Source organism: Coptis chinensis, chromosome 3, assembly GCF_015680905.1.
Source record: "Coptis chinensis isolate HL-2020 chromosome 3, ASM1568090v1, whole genome shotgun sequence".
Lineage (NCBI taxonomy): Eukaryota > Viridiplantae > Streptophyta > Magnoliopsida > Ranunculales > Ranunculaceae > Coptis > Coptis chinensis.
In genome coordinates this window covers 92,815,362-92,832,882 of record NC_141458.1, presented here as the reverse complement: position 1 = coordinate 92,832,882, position 17,521 = coordinate 92,815,362, and the positions used below count along the sequence as shown (strand labels likewise).

The 17,521-nt window shown below is 39.0% G+C and overlaps 2 long non-coding RNA genes across 5 annotated transcripts; both read left to right on the top strand.

Moving 5' to 3' along the window:
* The first annotated feature begins 108 nt into the window (after nt 1-108).
* Nucleotides 109-7,822, top strand: LOC147511692 (uncharacterized). The gene is made up of 3 exons (XR_015217050.1): nt 109-1,154; nt 1,241-1,346; nt 7,385-7,822. It is a non-coding gene; the product is annotated as an uncharacterized LOC147511692 (long non-coding RNA).
* Nucleotides 7,823-8,102: 280 nt separating this feature from the next.
* LOC147511691 (uncharacterized) lies at nt 8,103-15,044 on the top strand. Of its 4 annotated transcripts, none has more exons than XR_015217053.1 (6): nt 8,103-8,248; nt 8,358-8,454; nt 8,730-8,835; nt 9,021-9,093; nt 13,672-13,706; nt 14,760-15,044. It is a non-coding gene; the product is annotated as an uncharacterized LOC147511691 (long non-coding RNA). The 4 variants fall into 4 exon arrangements; XR_015217052.1 differs by having other exon boundaries at nt 13,672-14,620; XR_015217054.1 differs by lacking the exon at nt 13,672-13,706.
* Nucleotides 15,045-17,521: the final 2,477 nt, after the last annotated feature.

Genomic DNA, 17,521 nt, shown 5'->3' with positions numbered 1-17,521 from the left:
AGTGCCTTTATTATTAACCACTGTTTTACTTATGTTTATATTTAGTTATTGCTATTCTATGATTCACTTTAAATTACCAAATGTCATTTGGTTTACTTGAGTGAATGATTTGATCTATTCTTGATAGAGTGTGTTTGCAGTACTCTTTCATAAGGTCCTATATTCTAGCATTGAGGTATGTCTTTAATGGTTAAAAGGAAACATTGTTCTGGAAGGTGAAGATGATGTTCTTCCTTTGGTCTTAATTGGTAAGACCTAGGGATGCGAGTAGTACATTTTAATCTTATCACGTGACTATGATTGTGTGCATCATATGTTTTTAAAAGATATATAGGACCTGGTTAGGGCACCTGACACTCTTTCAGATACATGCAACTTCCGTGCTGTTACTTTTGGAGTTCATCACTTTTCAATAAGCACTGTCTAGAGAAAATCACAGCAAAATCCTATTGTGAAGTTTTAGCCAAACAATATGTGCCGAAGTTTTAGCCAAACAATATGTGCTTCACAGAAATTATTTGTTATTGTTAATATTAAGAGGATATTGTCAGATAAATAATTCCCTCTAGGATGCATTATTTAGTTGGGTCTATCTAAATAGGATACAAATGATTGATATGAGTTTATGGTTATAGATATCTGAACTTTTCCAACTAAAAGAATTTTTAGGAGCAATTCTATCTTGAACACCTTAATATAGGGTTATAGCATAAATTATAAACTGATGTGTGCAACCTCCTGGCCACCCTTCCTATTAATGTGCTCTGTTGAAAGTGTACTCTTATGATATTTGGTATTCACTATTTTAATTTGTTCACTTTCTTAGGCCATATTCGAGAGATTTGACAAAGACCGCAGTGGAAAAATCGACACAACGGAACTGCGGGATGCTCTTTACAGTCTAGGATATGCAGTACCACATTCTATCCTCCAAGTTCTGATATCGAAGTACGATGATGGAAGTGGCAGGAGGGGTGAACTAAATTTTGCCAGTTTAGGAGTATGAGAAGAAAATTTTCAGTTGGAATCCAGTTTAGGAGTGGATGACCATAGCAAGACTTGGAATAGTCAAGTTGATAGTGGATTGGACGACCATAGCAAGACTTCCTTGCTACTGTTTGGTTTGATACTTTGATAATCTAAAGCCGTTTAAGGTGAATTTTATTGAACCCTCTAGCTTATTTGTTTTTTATTTTCAAATTACGAAATTGGTATCAAAGAAATGTGTACCATTTTTTAGCTTCGTGCTGGCGTCGTTGTTGGAGGTGGAGACAACTTCCGAGAGATCGAAACTGGCGTCGTTGCTATTCCGCAGTCACAAAGTATTTTGTTGTTCCGATTTTAAGGTGAAATTTATTGAACCCTCTAGCTTATTTGAATTTTTCTTTTTGAATTTTATTAAACCCCCTAGCTTATTTGTTTTTTCTTTTTGAATTAAGAAATGGGTATTTGTTAACTTTGTGCTGGTGTGCTATTTTTTTTTTAACTTTGTACTGCTGTCGTTACTAGAGCGTTTAATGGGGTTATTTTCGAATTCCTTTTTTTACCATCGATAGTGGAGAATGACAGAAGTTAAAATGTAGACTTAATTAGAATTAGAATTTTCTTTATTAATTCCTAGATATATATCGGTAGTGGAGAATAGATGGTTAAAATGTAGACTTAATTAGAATTAGAATTTTCTTTGTTAATTTCTAGATATATCTCGACAACTCAAACTCTTGCCAATTTGTTATAATTTCAATCTATCTAATAGGAAGTGGAGAATCCTTTTATTTAATAGGAAGTGATTTTATTTAAATTGACCGTTCAGAAGTAAGTGAAGGCAATTTCTTACTTCGTTCCACTGGTGGTCTTACTTTAGTGGGAAAAGTCTACGAGCATTGCTGGTTGGTTTCCTTTTTATATTTTACTACTTTGAGTCTTTCTTTGCTGCTATTTGATTAGAGCTCCGTTTTGATTCTTTAACTTTATGTTTCCAATTTTTTTGCGAATTGGCGCTTCCTAGGCAATCATGGTTAAAGAGTGCATTGAAGAGAGAGGAAGGGAATCGTTAGTTCACCCAGCCAATTCCATAGCAGAAACTCCCAATCTGGTATATGTGCCTCCACATCGAAGAAATGTTGTGTCTCCTAATCTGGTATATGTGCCTCCTAATCGAAGATCAACTGCGACTCCCAATATTTTATTTGTTGTGCCTCCTAATCGAAGATCTAATGCGGCTCCGAATAGGTTATCTGTTGTTGTGCCTCCTAATCGAAGATCTAATGCGGCTCCGAATAGGTTATCTGTTGTGCCTTCTAATCGAAAATCTCCCGCAGCTCTTAATAGGTTATCTGTCGTGCCTCCTAATCGAAGCTCTCCTGCGGCTCTTAATAGGTTATCTGTTGTGCCTCCTAATCGACGATCTCCCGCAGCTCCTAATGTGTTATCTGTTGTGCCTCCTAATCGAAGATCTACTGCGTCTCCCAATCTCTTATCTATTGTGCCTCCCACTCAAAGCTCTATTGCACCTCCTAATCGGAGATCTATTGCACAACGTCTTCGAAGAGAAAAAGATATCGATAAAAGGACTATAGCACAACAAAATCGAAGACGGAGGGAAAGAGACGTTATGTCTGATTACATATCAGATTCCTTTAAGAAGACGAGGTCAACGTACGAAGTTGGGTCCTCTTCATCTATCACGGAAGATGTCACAATGCAAAGTTGTGAGGATAACAATATGTAAGTCAAGTGCTTAAATTCTCACTCTTTTGTTAGGTTTCAACATACCGTAAAGCGTGATATATCATAGGTCTATTTTTGCAGTGATCATGATATGACTGGATTTGATGAAAGTGAAGAAGAAATTCTTAATCCTCATAGAGGCCATGTGCTTCCTGTTCCAAATCGCCGCCACTTTCTGGGAAAGATGGATGTTCTCTGTCCATTTTGTTCGGCCCTTCATTGGAAAGATGAACAGTTATCAAAATCAAGGCACAACCGACCTTTATTTGGAACTTGCTGTTTACAAGGAAAAGTTAAGCTACCGCTTCTTTCTCCACTACCTTCGGCACTTAAATCTTTATTCGAAGGATCTAATAAACGTGCAAGATTATTCCGTGAGCAGATTCGGCAATACAATGTGTGTAATGCCTTTACCAGTCTTGGTTGCAAATTTAACGATCGTGTGTTACATGGGCGTGGTCCAACCTCATTCACTGTCCATGGGGAGTTGCGGCACCAAATCGGTTCATTGTTGCCTGATCCGGGGATGGAACCTAAGTTTTCGCAACTTTATATTTATGATCCCCTAGCTGCTTTGGATCACCGCCACAATCGCAACCCGAATTTGTCAAGAGAAGTGTTGAAAACTGTACAAGAAACTCTTCTGCAGACCCACAAGTTTTGTGATATCTATAAGCAAGCATTTGAGGTTTTAACTGAAAATGCTTCTGAGAATAACAATGTTCCGGTCCATCTACACTATGATCCGCGTTCGGATAGACGAAGGTACAATCTTCCGACAACTGATGAGATTGCAGTGATATTGCTTGGAGATGGGAGTAAGGTTGATGCCATGCGTGATATTGTACTTCGCTTGAGAGGAGGGCATGAGTTGGAACGGATAAGCGAATGTCATCCCGCTTATTTTCCTTTGCATTATGTTCTTATGTTTCCTTATGGGGATTTGGGTTGGTCACCTGATTTGAAGTTGTGGGACGTCAAGGGAAATGTTCCAAGTAATGCAAGACTCACCCAATTATTGTATTACGCCTACCGTTTTTGTTTGAGCGACCCGAGTACTCATCCATCTTGCTGGGGTGTAAATTGTTGCATGAATTTTTGGTTGATGCTTGGGCTGCATATGAACAGAACCGTCTGCGATACATTAGACTAAATCAAGACACCATCCGTTCGGATGTGTACAAGTGCTTGACAGATGTTGCACTTGAGGGATTAAGTCCTGATCAAATTGGCCAACGGTTCATTTTGCCTTCCTCGCATGTTGGAAGTCCAAGGCACATGTACGAGATTTTTCAGGATTCAATGGCTATCACCCGGCACTATAAGCACCCAGATATTTTTCTTACGGTGACTGCAAACCCTAATTGGCAGGAAATTAAAGATGCGCTCAAGGAACACCAGACTTCGACACTTCGGCCTGAAATAGTTGCACGGGTATTCGAGCTGAAACGAAAAGCAATTATGAAAGAAATCTTGAAGAATGATATCTTCGGCCGGGTGGTTGCATATGTCTATACCATTGAATTTCAGAAGCGCGGTCTTCCACACATGCATTGCCTTTTATTTCTCGCGCATGATGACAAGATCCGAAACAGTGAGCAAGTGGATAAATTTGTATGTGCCGAATTCCCAGACCCCGACACCCACCCTGCATTGTTTGAAACAGTGAAGAAGTGCATGGTTCATGGCCCCTGTGGTGATCGAGATCCGAGTGCTTCATGTATGGAAAATGGTCGATGCACCAAAGCCTATCCAAAAGAGTTTGTGGAGGAAACAATTATGGATAAAAAAGGGTACTCCATTTACCGAAGGCGCGACACTGGCAAGAAATATTATGTGAAGAGGAAGAATAAAATGGTTAAAGTTGATAATGGAGATGTTGTTCCCTACAATGCATATCTGTTTGAAATGTTTGACTGCCATATCAATGTTGAAGTTTGTGCATCGTGTCAAGCTATTAAATATATTAACAAGTACATCTACAAAGGCTATGACAAAGCAACAGTGGTGGTGGCAGGAACAAATGATGAGATTCAGCAATATATCGATGCAAGGTACATTGGACCAACAGAAGCTGCATGACATCTATTTCAAAATCCAATGCATAAAGAGTTTCCAAGTGTCCAACGATTGGCGCTTCATTTGGAAGGCATGCATAGGGTTGTTTCCAATAGCAAAGAACCTATGGATGCAATTCTTGCCCGAGCCAGAGACCAAACTTCAACACTGACAGCTTTCTTTAAGCGTTGTGCTGAAGATCCAGATGCACGAGCATATACCTATCAAGAATTTCCACGACACTATGTTTTCCACAAAGACTTTCAAGAGTGGACTCCTAGGACTCAGGGACCTTCCATTGGTAGGATGTATTTTGCAAGCCCTAATGCCGGGGAGCGGTTTTATCTACGCTTACTACTTACTGTTGTAAAAGGGCCTACCTCCTTAGCATATCTTTATAAAGTCGGTGATACCGTGTACAACACATACAAAGAAGCATGTATTGCCCGTGGGCTGTTGGAAGCTGATGATGAGTGGATACAATGCCTAGAAGAGGCGGCGATAATGAAAACTGGATATCAACTGCGGAGGTTGTTTTGTATAATTCTTTTAGAGTGTCATCCGTTACGACCAGATCTACTTTGGAGCAAATTTGCATCGAGTATATGTGATGATCTTGGACATTGGCTTCGAACAAAGCACGACATCCCAGATCCAACTGATGAGCAAATAACAGATTACGGCTTATATCTGGTGGAACAAATCCTTTTAGAATCTGGGAAGACATTGGAAGATTTCCCGCCCATGCCAAAGCAAAAAAAGGATTGGAGCAAAATTGTTGGCAATAGGCTCATTTGGGAGCAACGCCAACTTCAGCATGAAGGCATATGAGAAGAGGCTACAATTGATGTGAGTTGTCTTAATGACGAACAACTTCATGCTTACACTGCTGTGATTGATTCAGTATTTGGTGACAAGGGCAAACTTTTCTTTTTGAATGGAGCAGCTGGTACAGGGAAAACTTTTTTGTATAATACAATTGCAAAGGCCTGCCGCAAAGATGGGTCTTATTGTCATCATGGTGGCATCATCGGGAAATTGCATCTCTGTTATTAATCGGTGGGCGACCGCTCATTCTACATTTAAAATTCCAATTGATGTGATGGATACCACTTTTTTTGCGGCTTCACTAAACATTCTCGACCTTTGTCGACCTATTTAAAGAAACAAAACTAATTGTTTGGGACGAGGTGCCCATGCAACATAGATCTTGTGTTGAGGTGGTGGATAGAACACTTCAAGATATTTGTGGAAACAAGAAGATATTTGGTGGTATCACTACAGTTCTTGGTGGTGATTTTCGACAAACACTGCCTGTTATACCGTTAGGTCAGAGAGAGCAATTTGTTGGTGCATCACTACGGCACTCTTTCCTTTGGAGTTATTTAGAAGTTTTGCACTTGGTACAGAACATGCGGCTTGAAATGGCAGAGTCCGAGAATGTCGAATTCGCCGATTTTTTGTTGGAGGTGTGCTACTAATGCCTTCTAATTAGAATGTTTTTTTCTCCATTAGTTCCATATATAAACGAACTATTTTAGAAACTAATGAATTCATTTTTTGCTTTGATTCATTTAGATTGGTTCGAATCCCAAAGAATGCGTACAATTGCCGAATGGAATACGCAAGTGTACCAATATCCAAGAACTCATCTTCTCTGTCTATCCCCAATTGGATGTTATGGACACACCGTCTCCAAATTTCTTAACTGATCGCACTATTCTTGCTGCCCGTAATGATGATGTGAGTGCAATTAATGAGGTTGCACTGAATTTGTTTCTGGTGAAGCGGCAGAGTATTTGGTCTGCAGATAAAATTATCGAAGATGATATTGATAATCCAAGTGGGGCTCACTATCCCACCGAAGTTTGAACTCCCTCGACCCTTCTAGCTTACCACCTTTCAATCTCAAGTTAAAACCGGATGCCCTATAATGTTGCTTTCGGGAACATAGCACCTAAAGATGGCCTTTGCAATGGGACCGACTTATGGTGCTTCAATAATGTGCAGTAAAGTCCTTCAAGCCAAAATTTTGACTGGAGAGAAAGCTGGAAATCCGGTACTCATCCCAAGAATATCTCTGGCTCCCTCAAATGCAGAGTTGCCTTTCAAACTATCAAGACAACAATTCCCTGTTCGACTAGCTTATGCCATGACAATTAATAAGTCGCAAGGCTAGTCAGTGAAATATGTTGGCATTGATTTGAGGACACCGGTTTTCAGTCATGGGCAACTTTATGTGGCCATGTCCAGATGTACTTCTTCAAAAAGAATATCCATTTTTCTTCCACCTAATGTAAGAAATTGCACTACAAATGTCGTATACCCAGAAGTTCTCTAAGGACATCGATACCAATGAGAAAAGGCAAGTGAGAAATTAAAAAAATGTTACTTTTATTGGTTTAGAAAATAAAGAATATATTGTATCCATATATATGTTATGTAAGTTTTTATGATAGTTTTTTTTTGTTGATGATAGCGTGGATACTTAAAAATAAGAATAGAGATTATTTTATTTTGAGAACCATCTCTTTTGTAAACAATATGCTAAATGTATCAAGTCTAAAAAAATCATGTGTATGTGGTTTGTTTGCAGGTACCAAGTTAAATTGCCATAATTTTTCAGCAACATGATTGTAGTCTTTGCTCCATGGTGCATTTATCCATATGGTAGCAGAATGGTGTGAAAAGTATGTATAGAGGGGAGAATGAGAGAAATGAAGAACTCGATAAGTGGGCGTGGAGTATTTATTTTATTTTATTGTTCTATTTCATTACTAGAATTAGCCCCAGGTGAAAAATTATGCAAAGTCTTCTTTAATATTTAATGAGTTGTCTTTTAGTTTTAGAAGTAATTTGTGTTATGTATAAATATGAAGTTATATATTTTGGTATGGTTGATCTATGAGAATTGTATTGTTTGATTTTCAGGTTATGACAGGATTTAGGTTTTTGAAATGTTGAAAATGCAAAGGAGACTCTGCTGAATTTTTTTATTTTTTTTTAAAAAAAAATGATGATGCTCTTAATTGAAGACTCTCTCCCTTTATTTTCATCATTCTCATTCTGATATGTACTGAATTAATGAATGTATAAGGATATGTGTAATGAGTTGGTTTGTGAGAAATGAAATACATAGAATTGCAATAATTAAACTCACTTGAATATGCGTATGAAATGGTTATGAAGTATAAAACTGTTGGAAATGGTTATATCATCGATCCAATGCTACCATAGAGATGGTCTCTCTTGGGATGTTGTTCAAAAGCAATATGTCTAGAGTGCCGACTGGCACGGGCATTCACTAGTCTCTAACAATGAAAGCTTTTGGTTTTCCAACTCTCAATAATTTAACCATTCCAAACCATAATCTCCACAAACTGAAACAGAGAACACGTGACTTGCTGTTTTCAAAACATCTGTTCTCAAACTGAAACGCAGTTACAGAAGCCAGCAACATGTACGTACTCAAAACTTTCTTACATTGTAGTGATGTTTTTAGCTGATGGGTATTTGTTGTATTGATTTTAGTTTCAGTTTTCTAAAATGGGGTTGGATTTGTTTTTCAGAATTCTAGCTAGTTTTCAAGTGAGAGTTGATGGTGGAGATAGTGAAACTAAGCAGGTGAATGAAATGACTGCTGCTAGAAAGAGATGGGAATCTCTGGTACTTTTTGTCACCACTATTTTTTAATGCCTTTTATACTTGTTCACATTATTGACATTGTGTTTCACACCTGAAAAACCCTGGGAAACGATCAATAATACTTATCTAAGAGGAGTCCGTTAGAGAGGCAGAGAAATGAGCATTAACTCTTTGGGTTACTCGTGGATCTCTACCAACATATATCTGAAAGTCTAATTGCACACTCCCAATGCACCCCAATGAGTTGATTGGTTGGTGCATAAGCTGACTACTGAGTTGATTTTGTGCTACTCAAGTGTGTGTCAGGACCCAAGATGGATGAACCAGCAAACAAATTTTTGTTAGAGAAGTGGAAGAATGTGGATGCACTCTATGGCAAACCTACAGGATCAAATGATAATGGTGAGGAACATTTTTACAGAAAATACAAGGAATTCAGTACTTATAATCTTCCAGATGAGTATTGTAATGTACGCGTCATTGGATGATTTTTTTTCTTGGTTGGTATTCCTTCAATGATATGCTACTGTGAAGTTATTAGCTTTTTAAGTCACTTAATTTGCAAAGGCTCATAATCTTTATTTCAGGTACTGGTTATATGCTGCTATTATGTTCAAGTGCTTTCTTGTGACAAATGATGAGATGAGAGAAGGGCATCAGGTCAGGAAAGAAAAAAGTTTAGGTTTTAAATTAGTTTTCCAACTATTCTAAATGATGGGCTCAGTGGCTCACTAAAGAGAAACAATAGACTTAAATTTGAACTCTTTGTTCTACGTGAATCATGAACTTGTTGTTATGCTTATGAACTGGGTGTTTGTTTTCCAATTATCTTTCTTTTATTTTTAGTTATCATGATGTATTCTGGTGATGGAGTCATTCCCACAAAATCTTTTATTGACATGTTTAGTAGTAATTAAATAGGGTCGCGGTATTGACACCCTACTTTTTGGAATTGGCACCCCTTTGCCAATTCAAAGGTACTGACACCTCTCCATTAATCACATAAAAAAACACACGGCAAGAAGCTGCCGCGAGATCGCACAATCTACGGCATCGGGTTGCCGCGAGATCCCATATCCCACGGAAGGTGGTTGTCGTGGGTCATTTTTCTTTTAATTTTTTTTTAATTGTGTTCACTAAAATGGAGTCTTTGTTTGTGTTAATTATCAAAACTTTTCTTTATTAATTTGATCACAAGTTTTTCTTATAGCATATGAAATATATTTGCCGCGAGATAGCAAAATTATGTTTCGATTGTACATTTTTTTTTTGTCATGGTTTTTGTGTTGTTCTTGGAGTGTATAAAGAAACTTTAAAGAAAAACATTAGGTATTAATATGTCGTGTGTGTTCAATACGCAAAATTTGAAGTGAAAAAAAACAAAGAACACAAAAAAAATATTCCGCGGCAACTCCCTGTCGTGGGATATGGGATCTTGCAGCAACTGCCTGCCGTGGGATATAGGATCTCGTGGTAACCCGATGCTGGAGAACTATTGGGCATGTGGGGTGTAAAAGGACATAAAAAATAATAATTATTGTTTTACTTTTTGCCAAAAGAGTGCCAATCCCATAAAGTGCGGTGCCAATACTGCCGCCCGCCCATTAAATAACTCTTTAGTTGTCAAATATTTTTATTGGTTATGTCATGACTTGCTTTGTAGTAAAAAAAAATCAAGGGTGTAGAGAAAAAGGGTGTTTTTTTCTTTTCCACGATGAGAAGCGCCAGCGCTCGAAAGAAGTCATTGTTTGGCTTAAAGCAAACTTTTGGCGCACCCGGCTAAATGGAGCGCCAGCGCCAGTCTTTGTTTTATGGGCCTCGCTTCAAAGAATTTTTTTGTTTTAGTATAAAAACAAAATGGAGTTTTTTTTCCAAAAAGAAAGAAAGAGAGATTGTAAGAGAAAATTCTTAGCAGTTAAGTGTTCATTCTTTGTGAAATTGAGAGCTCTTGTAATCCGTTACTTTCTAGTAAAGCTTGGATCTAAAGGTGGATGTAGGCAAATTGCAACCACGATTATCCTTTGTCTTGTGGTTGGTTCTCTTTTGCATTATTATATTTACTTTATATGCTTGTTAAATTGTTAATGAGAAGCGTTGGGATATTGCTTGGAGGGTTTCTTGTCTATTGAGAAAGATCAATCTTTGTGTAGGATTGATCCGTTTGATGTGGATAACGTTGTTTCCGCATTAATTATTCACAACAAATGGTATCGAGGCGAGGTATCCACCTAGGATTTTGAGTTTTGGTAAATAACCATAGTGCTTTCGAAATTTATGTAGACAAAGGTGTTCGATAAAATTCCCGAGTGAGATAATTTTTTGGGTTATTGTGTGTTTGAAAAAAAAGATGTCAAATGCTAGATTTAAAGTAGAGAAGTTTGATAAAGAAGCAAAAGAAAAGATGGCGAGGATGATGTCGAATGAGATGACTTCCACAAGCAAGTGGAAGGGTAGTTCGAAGAAGCCTTTAAAACATGTCTTAATCTATGTGATTGCTCTAGCCGAAAAAAGTAACAAGATGAGTGGTAAGTTTGAGAATGAGGATGTTAGTGAAGCAAGTCTTGCTTCCGCTTCGATGGGGATGATGTAAGTCTTTTCGGTGTCTACAAAGACGACCACATGACCGATAATGCGTGGATTCTTGATTCGGTGTTCCTACCACATGTGTCCAAATAGGAAGTGGTTTGCTACCTATGAGAACTTGAGTGGAGGTTCCGCTTTTGATGGGCAATAACGTTGCTTGTAAGGCGGTTGGGATTGGAACTATACGGGTCAAGATGCATGATGGTGTAGTGAGGACTTTAACCGATGTGAGGCATGTTCCCCGAAAAGAAGAACCTTATTTCTCTTGGTACCTTGGATTCCAAAGGCCCAATTTTGTGGGAAATGGTGGAGTCCTAAAGATCCTTAGTGGCTCTTTTAGTCATTATGAAGGGTCAAAGAACATGGAAACTTGTATACTTTGTTGGGTAGTACGGTGATAATGATGTACTGGGTACATGTAGTGATGATTCCGAGTGCACAAAATTGTGGCATATGCCTTGGGCATATGAGCCAAAAGGGATTGTCCGAGTTGTCAAGCGAGGGCTACTTGAAAGACTTGGAGAAACCAAGTATGGAAATATTGTGTCTTGGCAAGCGGTCAGAGTCAAGTTCGGTACAAGCAAGCACAAGACGAGAGGCATCCCGGATTATGTGCATAGGGATGTTTGGGGACCTTCTCGAGTGGCTTCTAAGGGGAGGTAACCGGTATTATGTCTCTTTCATGATGATTATACACGCTTTGTACGTCCAAATGCAGTTTTCGAGACATTTAAGAAGTGGAAGGCAAGGGGTTGAGAATCGCACGATAGGAAGGTGAAGACTTTTTCAAGTAATGGTAGTTTGTGTATACCTATAGGCCTTTCCAAGAGTTTTGTGCGCAAATAAAAGAATGGGTTACGAGAGAAATGAATCGCCGTTGTTTGAAAAGCTAGGTGTTTGCTTTCCAATGCCAACCTTGGCAAAGAGTTTTGGCGTTTACTTGTTTAATAGATCACCGGTTCCGGCGATAGACGCAAAACACCTTATGAGGTGTGGACGGAAAACCAAAATGATTATGGTACTTTGCGAAGTGTTTGGATCTAGTGCTTACTACCACATGAATGATAGTAAACTTGATTCTAAAGCTAGGAAAGGAATATTCTTGGGCTATGCAAAGGAGGAAAAGGGATCACGGATTGGGTGTCTCCACAAGTTCTGGTAAAGGGAGGTTACCTTTGATGAGACTTCGGTGCTATTTTAGCGGCCGGAGAAGGCAAATAGGGGGTGATACTATACAATCTCAATTGAGATAAAGCGTCATGCTAAAGAGTTCTTAGTGAAAGAACTATTCAACAAGAAGTTAGTTTAACTGAAGGCGGTGGCTAGATCAAAGCCAAAGAGGAAGTGTGAAACAAGTTATGGCTGATAAGCCGGTGAAGCATTATGGTCAACCGGACTCTTTATCACGATTGCGTGATGATGAACGATAGCTTCAAGGAAGCTGTTAGAGATGCTCATTACAGAGATTGGTCGGTGGATATGCAGAAAATGGTGGAGGCTCGTGACAAGTTTTGTACTTGGGAATTTGTTTCATTGCCTAAGGGCAAAAGGGTTTTGGGTTGTAGAAGGTTCTCTATTGGTTGGAGGTACTCCACAAATGGTGGAGGCTCATCCATTGTTGATTGATGCCTTTCGTAGGCGTGGCCCTTTGTGGGCATGACGTGCTCTTCGTGAGCATGACACTCTTTGTGGGTGGCTCTTTGTGAGCAAGACACTCTTTGTGGGTGGCTCTTTGTGAGCATGACACTCTTTGTGGGTGGCTCTTTGTGAGCAAGACACTCTTTGTGGGTGGCTCTTTGTGAGCATGACACTCTTTGTGGGTGGCTCTTTGTGAGCAAGACACTCTTTGTGGGTGGCTCTTTGTGAGCATGACACTCTTTGTGGGTGGCTCTTTGTGAGCATGACACTCTTTGTGGGTGGCTCTTTGTGAGCATGACACTCTTTGTGGGTGGCCCTTTGTGGGCATGGCCTTCGGGCGGTTATCGCGAAGTTCGGATGGATGTGTTCTTTGTTTGGATGTGTTTCAAAATGTGTTAAAACCTCACCGAGGTGGAGAATGTAGAAAAAGCGGTGTTTTTCTGCTTTTCCGATGAGAGCCGCCACCGCGCTCGAATTTCGACCAAGCCCGATATGTTTGGCGCCGACCAATTCAAGCGCCATCCAGCTCCGATTAAGCCCGATTTTGGCGACCATTAAATGGAAGCATCTTTTGTTTAGCGGCCTTTAGAATCACATTTTTTGTTTTAGTATAAAAATAAAACAAAATCAGTTTTTGAAAACCTAACTTTTCCAAAAAGAAAGAAAGAGAGAGATTGTAATTCTTAGTGAAGTGTTCATTCTTTGTGAGTGAATTGAGAGCTCTTGTAATCTGTTACTTTTTCTAGTAAAGCTTGGATCTCGCCAAATGTGGATGTAGGCAAATTGCTTATATCCTTGTCTTGTGGTTGGTTCTCTTTTGCATTATTATATTTACTTTATATGCTTGTTAAATTGTTAATGAGAAGCGTTGGGATATTGCTTGGAGGGTGTTGAAGTCTTGTCTATTGAGAAAGATCAATCTTTGTGTAGGATTGATCCGTTTGATGTGGATAACGTTGTTTCCGCAGTTAATTATTCACAACAAAGGGATTTCAAGTATTTTAGTTTGTGGTGCAGATACAACATGGAAAGAGATGACGAAATACGTGAAGGTGGTCACCTAGTTAGTGTTATTTCTATTTCGTTACTCTCTTTTTAGATATTACCCTTCTGGCAATTTTTTTTTTCCTATTAACCATTATGAGGCTCTTGGGAAAGTCATGCATGGTCTCCTTGTGGTATTGTGCTATTTCAAGTCATAAAGAAATCATATAGTGTTGGTTATCTTACCGGTTAAAGAGGAGGTGGCTTTCCAATAGCCATCTTATTAGCTTCCGAGGCACAAAAAGACCTTCCCCCCTTCTGATTGAGCTGCTTGGTGTATTATGTCTGTGAGGAGGCATGGAATCATCCTTCTGGGCTATTAAATCGTTGTATACTCGCCGAGTAATCGGTGAGTACTTCGCTGCTTAGCCGACCCGACTAACAATTTAATCCCTGATCACAATCGGGCTCAAAAACTCCCCGAGTACTCGGCCGATTAGGCCCGATTAGCTGATTAGCCGAGTAATTGTGTTTAATATTTCAACTATTTCAATGTAATTGAACTCGACATTTTGCCGATTCGACCAACCCTCGATTCTGTAAAGTTTTACACTTTAATCATATTTATTTTAGTTGATTGAGTGTTTTAATTGTTTATTGATTGATTAGGTTCTTAATTGGTTTCATTATGTTGGTATTTCAAAGTTAAATATATTTAATAATTATTTGTAAAAAAATATAGTGTTATAAAAAATCGTCTGATTAATCCTGATTAATCCCCGACCGATTACACCTACTCGAGTGGCTACTCGCTCTTCAAACGAGTAGCGATTTAACTGCACAGTCATCTTTTAAAGGGAATTGATGAGTTGGAGTACAGTAGTGATATTATGTCGAGACTTTAGGTTTCATTTTGCTAAAGACAAATGCGACGTTCTTGGGTTCGTTAGAAATTCATGTCAAGGATGAAAAGCTTTTGATGGTAAGTATTAAATATTTTTTTGCTTTTACTTTTACCCAAGTTGCATTGCTTATTGAAAGGTCGTTGCTTTGTTGCAATTTTTTTCCAATTTCTTTCATTCTCAAATGCTTTTTGAGGCCAAAACCTATTTTTTATGCAGGTTGTTTTGTTGCCATTGTGGAGCCCTTCATTTTCAACTTGAACAAATCGTTCTCTATTTGAAGATAATATGGAGGAATGTTGAAAGGCTAGACTAATTTTGCTTATTATGTTTGTCAATATATGTTTGTATGTGTATGGTTGAAATGAATGAAGAAAGTAGGAAAATTCCTTAAGATGTAGTTTTTGTTTCTATGTAAATTGGTATTTGGATTGGAAGCATTGTTTATATGTAAATTGAGATTTGGCTGATTGGTGGCTTTGTTTCTATAAAGTTCAACTGGTTGGCTTTTATTGTTTTTCAATTGTTGTTTGAGTTGTTGCGGAAGTGTGATATGTTTGTAAGATTGAATAGTCGGATTTGGTAGAGCAATTTGACCCTAGGATTTTTATTTTTATGTTTTTTTCTAGACTAAACTTTAGTAACAGATACATCCATTACTAACGGATATTTTCGTGACAAAACCAAATCATTTTTTTTCACTTATCACCAAACTTTAGTAACATTTGTACCCGTTCAATCAACAACTATCTATCCGTTACAAATATTTTTAATAACAGATGTAATCGTTGTATAGACCCCCACTTTGTGGCTCATTAAGCCCACAGATCCAGCCCAGTTCAATTAAGCCCAAGGGTTTAATCCTAACTATACCTAATAACTGGTCTATTTATGAATATGTCCAGATTCATTATTCTAAAATATAGGGATAGATGTTCAAAGAGATAAGAATTCTTTTGACAAACAAACACAGTCCTCTTAGGACTAAGCCTTTACCAATTCATAAAAAACATTCTCTCTCACAATAAGGAACTACGTTGAAACTTGATCCCTAGAGAATAGATCTTGGGTATGTAGGCAGCCATTATTTGGTTTAGTTTCATCTCCCCCAACATCAAATTCCTCTGTTTCTTAGTGCGTTCTTTACCATTGCTCTCGTTGTGTTGAAGCAGGTTACTGCCGAAACATAATTGGCGCCATCTGTGGGTTTTTTGAATCCATTATCACGTGAAACAATCAAGATGGTAAGCACAAGAAGCAGACCAAATAGTCAACATATTCCTCCTGCCAATAGGAATCGCAACCCTCGAAATTCAAGTCGCCCAATGCAAGAATCGTTGAACAATCGAGTTGCTCCTAGTGGTAGGATCAATTCTCAACATCCAACTGCAACAGCGCCACCACAAGGTGTTATTTCTCAAGCACAATCAACCGTTGCACGCTCTAAGAGTAATGACCCTATTACCCGAACTTATGGGGAGAATCGGATTGACAGGGATAACTACTACCCTAGACACGTCCGATCTTAAAGGGAAGATTTACCACAGAGAATCAATTTCAGGGAAAACTGCCATCCGAGATATGTCTGACATGACTGGGAAGGCAGGCACCACAGACAAGAGCAACCAAACATGGAAGAGCGGTATAATTATACCGACCGCCCTGCCAAGGGTGACTACCGACCTAGGCAGGCTGGCTACAGGGATAGAGAAAGACAATCACCAGTCGGAGCTAATCGTGCTTACCGCCAAAGATCTCTAACTCCAATAAGAGACAATGGACGGTATCCTTCTCCACATGAGCACGACCGGGGGCTTCTATCTGTTTGAGCAAATACTTTAACTCTGATGGAACAACAATTGAAATAGTTGATTCCAAAAAAACTTAACGATAGAGTCAAGGGATGTCAGAATTTAAAATTTGATAGTCAAGGAAATGTACTTGATAAGTTATGAAAAAACGTCATCCCAGACAGGTTTGACCTGACAGGGAAGATCGACATCCTAGACAGGTCCGACCTGACAGGGAAGGGCGACCTTACTGATTTGAGGCAAATCGCCATCCCAGACAAGTCTGACCTAACAAAAAAAATATCATCACTGAAAAAACTATAAAGAAGACCATCATCCTAGACCGGACGGACCTGATAGGGAAGGCCGACCTCACAGATTTGAGGAAAATTGCCATCCTAGACAGGTCCGACCAGACAGGCCGGGAAAGAAGGTGTCACGGAAGAAAGTATAAGGAAGATCATCATCCCAGGCCGGACTGACCTGACAGGGAAGGCCGACCTTGCAGATTTGAGAAAAATTGCCATCCCAGACAGGGAAAGAAGGTGTCACGGAAGAAAATATAAGGAAGAACAATATCCCAAACGAGACCGACGTGACAGGGAAGGTCGACCTCGTTGACTAGAGGAAAATCGCCATCCTAAACAGGTCTGATCCGATTGGGAAGGAAGGTGTCACAGAAGCAACTAGAGGGAAGACCACGATCCCAGACAAGCTACCGATTTAGATAGGCTGGTTACACATAAAGAAAAAGACAATCTCCAGTCGGACCTGAAAATGTGTACCGCCTAAAATCTCCAACTCTTGTAAGAGATAATGGCAGGTGTCATCCTCCACATAGGCTCGACCGGGGGCGTCTGTTTGTTTAAATCTTCTGGATGAAACGGATTTCACCCCACTTAACACAAAGTCCCTTTGATGTAACTTCCACAAATAATGGTCACGGGCATGAAGAACTTTGTCGTTTCTCAAAGGGAATTGGGTAAAGGAGTTACCTGTAATTTTGCAGGCTTATAGTACAACGCCGAAGTATTTAACTGCATTATCACCTTTCAACCTTGAATATGGTGTTGAATCAGTTTCATCCATATAGTTGATTTCCAGTACATCTCGATGGTTGCTGTTGAAACAGACTCAAACGACATTTTTTACCGTACCGTTACAAAGTTCTTTTACATTTTTACATGTTAT